We start from the raw sequence: 12448 nt of genomic DNA, 5'->3' as shown, positions 1-12448 counted from the left end.
TGGTTATTGATCAATATCGCCACCCCCTTCATTTTGGAATCTAACCCCAAGTGAAATACCTGCCCTACCCACCCTTTCCCCAACCTAGTCCGGTCCACCACCTTCAGGTGTGTCTCCTGTAGCAGAGGCATGTCCGCTTTCAAGCTTTTCAAAGCGGACCCTCTTGACCGGCCCATTCAACACTTGCACGCTCCACGTGATATCAGCCTGGTCGTGATACCCCAGCCGATCAACCATAGCCCCTTTGTGGGCAGCACGGTAGCACAAGTGGATAGCACTGAGGCTTCACAGCACCAGGGTCCCTGGTTCGATTCCCCGCTGGGTCACTGTCTGTGAGGAGTCTGCACGTTCGCCCCGTGTCTGCGTGGGTTTCCTCCAGGTGCTCCGGTTTCCTCCCACAGTCCAAAGACGTGCAGGTAGGTTGATTGGCCATGATAAATTGTCCTTAGTGACCAAAAGGTTTAGGATGGTTTCTTGGGTTACGGGGATAGGGTGGAAGTGAGGGCTTAAGTGGATCGGTGCAGACTCGACGGGCCGAATGGCCTCCTTCTGCACTGTACGTTCTATGTTCTATGTGCCAGCCTCCAACCCGCATCCCGCACCTCCTCAAGTTCCCACCAGCATCTACTTTCCCCATACCACCTTTTAGAAAAACCTCCCCTGTCAGCAGGCCCCCCCCCCGACCCCCCCCCCCCCCCCCCGCCCTGTTAAACATCCTCCCAGTGCAAACATAACAAGCCCCGCCAAACACAAAGAAAAGAGCAACCCACCATCCTCCACCAAGAAAAAACAAACCCAAAACAATGGCCCCAAACACAGTGCAGAAATAACCCAAACAACCCCAGAGGAACAGAAAGGGAACATCTCCTCTAAAGTTCTATGTGCTCTTTCTCCTGCCAGTTCATTGTCCCTGACAAAATCCATCGCCTCCTGCGGCGTCGTGAAAGACAGCTCCCGACCTTTATAGGTCACCCGCAGGCACGCTGGGTACAGCATTCCAAATTTACCTCCTTCTTAAAGAGGGCCTTCACCTTATTGAAGCTCGCTCTCCTCTTGGCCAGCTCTGCACCCAGGTCCTGGTACACACATAATTCCCTGCTCTCCCAGGTTCAGCACCTCGTCTGCTTGGCCCATCTCAAAATCCGCTCTTTATCCAGGAACAACGGTGCAGGCGCACCACCATCGCACTCCGCGGCTATTTTCCCTGTAGCTTCCTCATCAGCGCCCGGTCCACTTCCAAGGGCTCTGCAAATTCCCTCTCCCAGCAGCTTTTCAAACATCCGAGCCACACACCCGCCGGCGTCCGTTTCCTCACTGCCCTCCGGCAGACCCACGATCCTCAAATTCTGCCTGCGAGACTGATTCTTCAGGTCCTCCACTTTCCCCTGCAGCCGCCTCTGTTGGTCCCGCATCATCTCCATCTTCACTGCCATCGAGGCAAGCTGCTCCCCCACCTCCACCTTCTCGATCGCCTGTCCCTGGGCCTCCAGCCTCGCCTCCAGGCAGTCGATCCCTGCATTTATCAGGTCCACCACCTTGCCCAGGTCCTCCAAATTCTCTTTCCTCTGCTGGGTGAACGTCTCATTCAAGAAGCCCACCAGCTGCTGCGTCGACTGCTGGGTGGGTAGGATCGGCCCCTGACCCTCCGCCATCTTCACCTGTGTCGCAGGCACCACTCTAACTTTCACCGACTGTTACCTTCTTTTTCTGCCACTTCTGGTCCACGAATCCATCCACCGGTGGGACACTCTCTCCCTCCACCCCTCCTGCACCTTCTTCAATCACAAAATCTGCCCTTTCGCCAGGGAAAAGTTCCGAAACTTCCACCACGAGCGAGAGCCACCAAATGTGCGACCACTCACACCATGGCCGCCACCAGAAGTCCCAGCGCTTCCTGTTTTTATTTCAGGCTTTTAGCATCTGTGATATTTTGATTTTATTCGCATCTCTCAGACCTGACTATCCATGACTGGACCAACAAACCCTGAATGCCTCACGTTTCAACATTCAGTCAAATTTCAAATGCTGTGCAGTATTCTTTGATTATTTATTTATCAATCCAATTTGACACCTTAATTTTTTCATTGAATGTGTTTTTTTTTCCTTTACACTTTCAGTAATTTTAAAGAAAAGGAAGGATGCAGTGATTCTGCACAGGAACTTCACTGGACTAACCATATAAATATTGTGGCTACAAGAGTGGGACAGAGGCTAGGAACTTTGCTGCAAGGAATGTACCTCATGAATTCCCAAACCCTGTCCACCATCTACAAGGCTCAAGTAATGGTGCAAGTAACTTGGTTAGCACTGTGCTTCACAGCTCCAGGGTCCTAGGTTCGATTCCCGGCTTGGGTCACTGTCTGTGCGGAGTCTGCACCTTCTCCCCGTGTCTGTGTGGGTATCCTCCGGCTGCTCCGGTTTCCTCCCACAGTCCAAAGATGTGCAGGTTAGGTGGATTGACCATGCTAAATTTCTCTTAGTGCAAAAAAAGGTTAGGCGGGGTTATTGGGTGAGGGTGGAGGTGTGGGTTTAAGTGGGGTGCTCTTTCCAAGGGCAGGTACAGACTTGATGGTCCTTCTGCACTGTAAATTCTATGAACTGTTTCCTAGCATCAGTACAAGAAAATACATCACGGGCGAGATTCTCCGACCCCCCGCCGGGTCGGAGAATCGCCAGGGGCTGGCGTGAATCCCACCCCCGCCGGTTGCCGAATTCTCTGGCACCGGATATTCGGCGGGGGCGGGAATCGCGACGTGCCGGTTGGCAACCCCCCCCCCCCCCCCCCCGGCGATTCTCCGGTCCGAATGGGCCAAAGTCCCGCTGCTAGAATGCCTGTCCCGCCGGCTTAGATTAAACCACCTCTCTTACCGGCGGGACAAGGCGGCGTGGTCGGGCTCCGGGGTCCTGGGGGGGGGGGGGGGGGGGGGGGCGCGGGGCGATCTGGCCCCGGGGGGTGCCCCCACGGTGGCCTGGCCCCCGATCGGGGCCCACCGACCCGCGGGTGGGCCTGTGCCGTGGGGGCACTCTTTTCCTTCCGCCTTCGCCACGGTCTCCGCCATGGCGGAGGCGGAAGAGACTCCCTCCACTACGCATCCTAATTCCTAGCATATTCGTTCCCCAAGGGACTCTTCAAGAAAATTAAAAGACTCAGTGGTCACCCCAATAGAAAAGAAATTGTACTCACCAGATTTCTTTTTGCCGTCCGACCTGTTTCTTTTTATTTAACAAGGTACTGAACGTATTCAGTTTCCTCAACGTCTTTAACTTTCCTCCAGAAAGATGTTCAGAGCTACTGAACTTCAGCTTCTTCTCGTTCATTTTAAAGAGTGTAGGATAGGCATACGCCCCAAAGTCCCACCCCAATCAAATCAATTTTTTGAAAGATTTATCCTCCAGGCTATTTCTGATTCATATGTAAATGATATGAATACATAAATAATTTCATTGAAATTAACAGCAGGATGCGTGTGACCAGGTTAGGTTTAGAATTAAGCACAATGAAATTTTGTCTGCCCGGTTTACACAGACTCCCAATGCTCCAGAAGTGACATTATGAATGTTTAAAACTTGCATTCCTTTCAAGTACAAAAAAAAATATTATGCCCTCTAATAGTTGAGTTGGTGCCAACAACCCTTAAGTGAGCCATGAGCAGTGGGCCTGGCTGAAAGCCTTACCGTGATCAGATTAACTGTTGACAAACTACAGGATACAGTGAGGTTGCGTCTCACCCAGGAAGGTGAAGAATTAGGTTAACGATTATATTAAACATGGAAAATGCTGGTATTTCACATCAGGTCTGGTAGTATCTTTGGAGAGACCAACAAAAGTTGGCGAACTGGGTTATACGATATTGGATGGGGTGAAAGAGGTGGAAGGGAAACTCAGTGATCCAATTAGGGGCTGTCTGATGAGCGGGAAGCAAATTAGAAGTGCACCACATTGGGAATGTAGGCTGGGAAGGTAGGGGAATACCTTCGGCCCAACTATCTTCAGCTGCTTCATCAGTGACCTCCCTTCCATTGTAAGGTCAGAGGTGGGATTTTCGCTGATATTGCACAATGTTCAGTACCATTTGTGATTCCTCAGAAATTGAAGCAAGGAGCAGCACGGTGGCACAGTGGGTTAGCCCTGCTGCCTCGCGCGCCAAGGTCCCAGGTTCGATCCCGGCTCTGGGTCACTGTCCGTGTGGAGTTTGTACATTCTCCCGTGTTTGCGTGGGTTTCACCCCACAACCAAAGATGTGCAGGGTAGGTGGATTGGACATGCTAAATTGCCCCTAATTGGACAAAAATGAATTGGGTACTCTAAATTTATAAAAAAAAGAAGAAAAAAAAGAAACTGAAGCGAGCAGTCCATGTCCAAATGCAGCAAGACGTGGACAACATCCACACTTGGGCTGACAAGTGACACGTTCTCATGTCAAAAGTGCCAGGCGATGACAATCTCCAACAAGAAAGAACCAACCTTGCCCCTTGACATTCAATGGCATTACCATCACTCACCCCCCCCCCCCCCCCCTCCACTATCAACATCCTGGTGGTGGCCATTGACCAAAATTGAACTGAACTAGCAACATAAATACTCTGGCTACATGAGCAGGTCAGAGGCTAACAATCCTGCAGCGAGTAATGCATCTCCTGACTCCTTAAAGCCTGTCTACGATCAAGGCACAAGTTAGGAGTGTAATGGAATACCTTCCACTTGTCTGGATAAATGCAGCTCCAATAACACCCAAGACGCTTCACACCATCCAGGACAAAGCAACCCGCTTGATTGGCACCCCTTCTACAAACATTCGCCATCATCGCACAGTAGCAGCAGTGTGTACCATCACAAGTAGCATTGCAGGAACTCACCAAGCAGCACTGTCCAAACCCACAACCATTACTATCTAGAAGGGCATGGACAGCAGAAATCTAGGAATACCACCAATTAGAAATTCCCCTTTAAGTCACTCATCATCAAGGCTTGGAAATATGTCGCTGTTTCTTCATTGTTGCTGGGTCAAAGTCCTGGGACTTTGTCACTAACATCACTGTGGGTGTACCTGCAACACATGGACTGCAGTGTTTCAAGAAGGCAGCTCACCCCCACCTTTTCAAGGCCATCTAGGTATGGGCAGAAAATCTGGCCCAGCCAGTGATACCCACATCCTAAAAATGAATCCAAACACAGCGATAATGCTGCGAATAGGAAGTCGGTCGCAGTTACAAATTTATAGGTCCACTGGTCTCTGAATTTTAAAAAATTTCTTATGGAATGTGACAAAAAGCATTAAAAAATGACAGAAAAAAACAACCAGATGCTGCATTCCTGGGAAATAAATTGTGCATATTATGTTGAGTCAATTTGACTTTACGGTTCAGATCCATTATTTGCTCTGATATGTAACTGTTCAGCTTGTTTTGCTCCTTTGAGACCTCAACTTTGCTCAACACCTTCTTCAAATGATGAGTGAAACAACCTGGAAGGAAGAGGAAAAACATAAGCATTTACTCATTGAAACCATTAAAGTCGCAACTGTAGTCACGATTTTTATTCATTCATGGGATATGGGCCTCAGTGGCTCGGCCAGCCTTTGGTGCCCTTTCCTAATTTCCCACAAACTGAGTGATTTGTTTGGCTATTTCAGAGCACATTTAAGAATCAACCACATCACTGTCTGGAGTTGCATGTTGGCCTGACCAGGTAAAGGCAGCAGATCTCTTCCCCTAAATGGCGTCAGTGAATCTGGTGGGTTTTTCAAACAATCGCTTCATAGTCATCATTAAACTTTGAATTACAGACTTTTATTAAATTTGTATTTCAGCATCTGAATCCAGGACCCACAGAAGTGCCTGGGTCTTTGGGTTACTAGCCCAATGACAACATCACTTTTCCACCATAAGACATTGAAACACAAGTAGATCACTAGCATGGGCATCTACAGTGCATACAACCTAAGAGGAAACAGTGCTTGTGGACAGCTATCTGCAAGTCATGGTAATGTTGAGACAGAACAGTAACATGGTGCAACACAACAGGAACCTGAAGTGACAGACAACTTTTGCAGCATCAGAGGAATGAGAAACTCAATGTTGATGCACCAGGGACGGTGCATGGTGCCTCAGTCAGGTTGTCTCCTGAAACAACGGGGATCCAATCAGCATGAAAGCAGGACAAGGATGAGGATGTCGATACAACAGACTGGGTGGATGGAGCTTCAGATACATCATCCGTAAACCTGATAAGGATTGAACCCTTGGAGACCAAGGTAGCCATTGTGAAACTCCAGGCCAATTGTTATTTTGATTAGGATTCTGGGGAGAGATGTATTGTATCCCGAGACACTGTATATCATCATGGGACCTTTGAGAGATCAGTTACAGAAAATCCAAGTACAGCTACTCAACTACGATTGCGATTCACTCTCAAGCGATTAGATTGAATGTATCCTTAATTGACCAGGCAGAAGCTTCACACCGCTCCGAATGGTAAACATCTCCTCTTGGGTCCAGCTCCGAAGATAGCTTTAGCAAAGAATGTTACTGCAATATGTGATGGCAATTAACCGTCAACTGAAACTGGGACAAGAGCATTTTCCTGCCCGCCGAGAACTATCCCCATAAATATTGTTTCAGGTCCACTCAATGTTTTCCTTTGCAGGTGCGAAATATGCACATGGCTGTGAAGTGGAAGAACATCAAGAGGATAAGGACTTGAGGGGCCGGCAAGGCATTCATCCCATGAACCAATTAATGATCCACTATTCCCGAGAATGCAGTGAACTTAAAATTCCACTTCTATTGCCTGTGTAGCTATGGTTATGTTAGCTCTTTCAGAGCTCCTGAAAAACAAGAAGTTCCAGATCCTAATTGTGAACAGCCATGTGTCACAAAACCTAACCAGCGGCAGACCTGAAGTCACAAGTGTAGTCACTGTTCCGGAGAGATGAAATAAGGGAGAATTTGAAACAAAGAAAACCGTAGAGATCTGGTGAAGGGAAATATTGAGGACACATATGATGAGGTGCATTACAGGCTAATATCTGGGGAAGGCCAACCACCTCGTGATTGAAATAATTTTTCACACATTGTCAACTCTGACGGGCTCCCATCTGGGAGTGCAGGTGGCTCTGGACTGGGCTCAGCGTGCAGGCGGTTAAGATGAACATCTTGCTGCGGTTTTTATTTTTATTTCAGTGCCAACCGGTCTTTTTTCCAAAATCGTTTTTTATCAGGGTGGATAGGTTGGTTTCATCATTTGTGTGAGCAGGGAAAGTGGCAAGGATTAGGAGGACGGTGCTTCAGAGAGGGCGACAGTCAGGGGGGGGCCTTGCCATTCCTAACCTGTTATACTATACTCAGCGAACGCTGAGAAGGTGCGGGGCTGGAGTAGGGAGATGGAGGCTTTGAGGGTGAAAATGTAGACAGGCTCTTGTAAGAATCATCGAATTTACAGTGCAGAAGGAGGCCATTCAGTCCATCGAGTCTGCACCCACCTTTGGAAAGAGCACCCTATTTAAATCCATACCTCCACCCTATCCCCATAACCCAGTAACCTTACCTAACCTTTTGGACACTAAGGGCAATTTAGCATGGCCAAACATCCTAACCTGCACATCTTGGACTGTGGGAGGAAACCGGAGCACCCGGAAGAAACCCACGCAGATATGGGGATAAAGTGCAAACTCCACACAGACAGTCACCCGAGGCCGGAATTGAACCTGGGACCCTGGAGCTGTGAGTTAGCAGTGCTAGCCACTGTGTCTGCCCCAGGGATCAGAGTTGCGAGCACTGGCAATGGCTCCGCTCCTGTTTGCCCCAGGGAAGTACTCGGGGAATCTGGTGGTTGTGGCCACGCTCACAATATGGGGGCAGCACTTTCGGGTGGGGGCGGCACCGAACTTGATGCTGAATTTGAACCACGAGTTTGAGACAGGGAGGCTGAATGCGAGGATGGATGCAAGGTTTTGGGGACAGGAAGAGTGAGGCGTGCTGGAAATGAAAGACTTATTTTTAGAAGGACGGTTTGCAGGAGTTATGGGAGAAGTACAATGATGCCTCCATGACCTCCAATGTGCATTTGCTGACACATCTTCCAGCCAACGTAGAGTTGTGGGGCCGCTTGTGGACTTATTCACGCTTCCCCTTTGAGACATGCAACTAGCGGTTGAAGCAAAGGGGCATTGGGGAATTGTCCCACAAGTGGTACATAAGTTTCCCCTCATGCAAGATCTGCCATTCATGATGGGTGAGCTTATAAGCTCATCATTAATTAGACGATTCTGCTGTGCAATGCTGAGCCCCAGAAACAATACCAATGGGACCCTTTGAGGGGTGGACCCCTTTGGCAATGGTGCAATGGAGGCCTTCAATCCTCAAGAGGTAACAGCTTTATCTGGAAGGGGTTATCGTTGGATAACATGGTTCACGGGTTTCATAGAATGCACGAGGTGAGATTTCTCTTGTACACTGCATTACAGAGCTAAACTATGCAAAGAAACAACTTGTTTTATTTGGCAACCAACAAATTGGGGAGCAACAAATGATCTTTGCATTTCAAGATCATTGCCTTATGATTATGAAGTAACTATTGTGCCAAGGCACTGCCCCATTCCAGGATCCGTAAACAGGATGCATTGCTCATTTGGGGATTGGTACATACATTTCTCCTGACGGCCAATCAGTGCTGGCTGAAGCAGCCATGTTCACCTGTGCTAAAGTGGAATTTGGTGATATATGCCTTGTTGCATACTTTGCAAATCAATTGGCTCCGAAATAGACGTTTTTTGTTTTACAGTGTTTTTGTTTCAGTACTGAGACTGAATTGATCTGCCATTTGGGGGCCAGCATCCACGCTTCGAATCAGAGGCGAGAAATATGTCTAAGGTGGTGATGCACAATCAATACTCTCGAGACAAGGAGAGTCATACTAATCGGCTTTAATCAGCTAGAACAGTACCCAGCAGCTCCGATCCAGAAAGTGAGGGCTGCTGGGACGGCATGGGTTCTTATACCCCGCCTCTCAGGGCAGAGCTACGTACGTTGGCCAATGGTAGACTCCTAGGTCCGGCCAATGGGCATCCGCCTCTCAGGTACTGCAATACCTGGTATTACCACAGGTGGCACGGTGATCCAGTGGTTGGCATTGCTGCCTCACAGCAACAGGGACCCGGGTTCAATTCTGGCCTTGAGTGACTGTGTGGCGTTCGCATGTTCTTCGTGTGTCTGCATGGGTTTCCTCCGGGTGCTCTGGTTTCCTCCGACGCTCCAAAGGTGTGCGGTTAGGTGGGGTTAAGGGGAAAGGGTTCAGGAGTGGCCCTAGGTAGGGTGCTCTTTCAGAGGGTCAGTGTAGACTTGATGGGCCAAATGGCCTCCTTCTGCACGATAGGGATTCTCTGATTCTATAGGTCAGCAAGGTTACACAACATCATATTAACAAAATGCTTGGTGGATGCAAGGGTGATTGGTATGCTAATGAATTGTAATAGAATTAATCGAAGTAAATGATTGACGCCAGAAAGAAATCCCTTTTATTGTCTTTGTGATGGTGTTAAGCCCAGGGCGTGACACACGTAAACGACAAAAACAATTGCAGAGGTGGGCATTTAAGGGAAACAAAACACCTTCTCGTCAATGCAATAACTTCAGGAAAAGGATAATTTTCGAAGGTTAATGATTGAGATCATGGCATAAAGAGGGATGAAAGATGTATTAACTGGTTTTCGGACTCGCACGTTCACTGAGGTCCCAGCTCAAGCTGGCGGGGGCACATTGGTGCTTATACTGGCAACACTCAGAAACTCCAAGGGCCCGATCTTCCTGCCCTGTTACACTCGCGCTTGTTTTTTTATCTTTCATTTGTTTCTTAACATGATTACCAAGATGATCTTAAACTCGATGTTGATTAACATTTGTAGTCTTCCAATTAAAATAAATCATTTATTGACTAACTTAAACAAATAAACTGAGTTTGTTCTCTCTCCAGTACTTATACCATATTAAATAATATATATTAAATAAACGAGATTGAATAAGATTAAACTATGATTATCTACGCTGCACTCTGAGCTAACTCTCTCTACTTCTGGTCACTAGTTACTATACACATGAAGGGGCAGGAACTCGGATTGAGCTTGAGATTGTGTCGGCACTGTCTGCGGGTCACTGTCGAGGGCAGGGAGGTGATGATAACCCGCAGAGAGCGGGACGCTGGTGCTCCTCAATTTATGCCATAATCTGACCCCTGCCTATCTGCTGAGTGTTCGCTCACACCCATCACCTGCATGCAGCAATGCATTGCGGGATAAAGCGGCAAAGGCATCATGCTGGTTGTGCACAAGGGTGTTTATTGTTCACTATATGCCCCCACTCTCCCGATGGTGAATCACCCTTCCACCCCGTCACCCCCCACCCATCCCTCACCCCCTATCTATCCAATCCTCCCTCCCCCGCGGCCCTCAGTGATCCTCGATGTGCTTTGCCCTCTGAACTCTACCACTATGTCTAGTTGTGTCCCCAGGATGCACATCAGAGGTGGAAGCAGCCAGCTGCCTACCTCACCCCAGGCAGCACTGGCTGCCTTGTGGGTCACCCTCCGGGATCCTTGGGGGAACAGGACATCACTGTTGGCCTCCACTGCATCCAGGAGCCTCCCCAGGTCAGCATCCCTAAATCTTGGGGCTGGTCTCCTCGGCGCCATTGTTGTCAGTTGGCTGGGGTTGGCTGAGCAAGTGCAGCTTAAATGCTGCTCGACATTGTTAGCCGGAGGCTGCAAGCATGGTCCCGGCGAATCAGCTGGTGAGCCGGCATTCAGGGCGAAAGCCAGTGAGGCCTCTTTAAGTGGACCAATTAATGTTGAATACTATTGCCGGCCTCGCTGGGCCGAGCACTGGGAAACTCGCGGTCGCTACAGCACTTGGAAATTCTTCCAGAGAATCACGCTCCAAGTCTCTACTAGATACCTGAACAACCGGTTGCAGGAATTTCCCTGCTCCGACTTGTATAAACCCATTCTCCCCTCACAGAGGAACTTTGTAGCCACGTAAAATGGCTGATTCCCGATTAGAATGGTCAAACCCCGATCTAAAATGGCGAACGGAAGAGGCTGATGGGAAAATCAGCCAACAGGACTCAAACAGACAGCTGCAGGTAAAACAGTGTATTCGCCTCTGGGGAAGTCAGTCCAGACCGATACCTGCAGCCATCAACATCACAACACCCCAGCCATCTGCATTCTAATCAGCCATCCACGGGAACAATTGCTACAAATTAGCAACATAAAGCCGACCCAGACCTTTCGGCGCCAGCAGGGGCTGACACAAAGAGAGGTAAACGACCACCCCCCGATCAAGGAATCGCTCCAGTATTGGAGCATATCGAACCAAGTGATTGGGACCAAGTCCAATCACTTGGAACCAGGTACAAGGTCCGCCCTGAGAGGCGGGAAGCCCCTGGGGACTATAAGAATAGGGGCCAAGTTCAAATCGACCCTTCTTCTCCTGCTCGCAACCTTCGAGACCCTTCTACAAGAGAACGTAAGTTTTACTCCAGCGATCGTTACCAGATAGACACTCCTGACTATCGACTTGTACCAGCTTTTGAATCCCGCAGGCTCAGAACCAATTCGAAAGACCATTCGTTTCCCTGACCTGGTGGGCCATTTCCAAAGTTAAGTATTGGCCTGTTAGTTGTAGGTAGTAGTCTAGAAGTAGGATTATTGTATAAGTATTTATTGCTGTATATAATAAATGAGCGTTGATTTAACTCTTACTAAGCAGTGTGTTGCATTATTTTTTTTTAATAAATATTTTATTGAAAATTTTTGGTCAACCAACACAGTACATTGTGCATCCTTTACACAATATTATAACAACACAAATAACAATGACCTATTTTATAAACAAAAAATGAATAAATAATAAATAACAAAAATGAAAACTAACCCTAATTGGCAACTGCCTTATCACAAGTAACACTCTCCAAAAATATAATTTAACAGTCCAATATATAATTATCTGTCGCAACGACCTATACATATTATACAGTATATATTAACAACCCTGAGAGTCCTTCTGGTTCCCCCCCCCCCCTCCCCCCCTCCCCCACCCCCCCCCCGATCCTGGGCTGCTGCTGCTGCCTTCTTTTTTCCATTCCATCTATCTTTCTGCGAGGTATTCGACGAACGGTTGCCACTGCCTGGTGAACCCTTGAGCCGACCCCCTTAGAACGAACTTAATCCGCTCTAGCTTTATAAACCCTGCCATGTCATTTATCCAGGTCTCCACCCCCGGGGGCTTGGCTTCTTTCCACATTAACAATATCCTGCGCCGGGCTACTAGGGACGCAAAGGCCAAAACATTGGCCTCTCTCGCCTCCTGCACTCCTGGCTCTTGTGCAACCCCAAATATAGCCAACCCCCAGCTTGGTTCGACCCGGACCCCCACTACTTTTGAAAGCACCTTTG

The sequence above is a fragment of the Scyliorhinus torazame genome, chromosome 15 (assembly GCF_047496885.1).
Source record: "Scyliorhinus torazame isolate Kashiwa2021f chromosome 15, sScyTor2.1, whole genome shotgun sequence".
NCBI classification, from domain to species: domain Eukaryota; kingdom Metazoa; phylum Chordata; class Chondrichthyes; order Carcharhiniformes; family Scyliorhinidae; genus Scyliorhinus; species Scyliorhinus torazame.
This window is presented reverse-complemented; position numbering follows the sequence as displayed.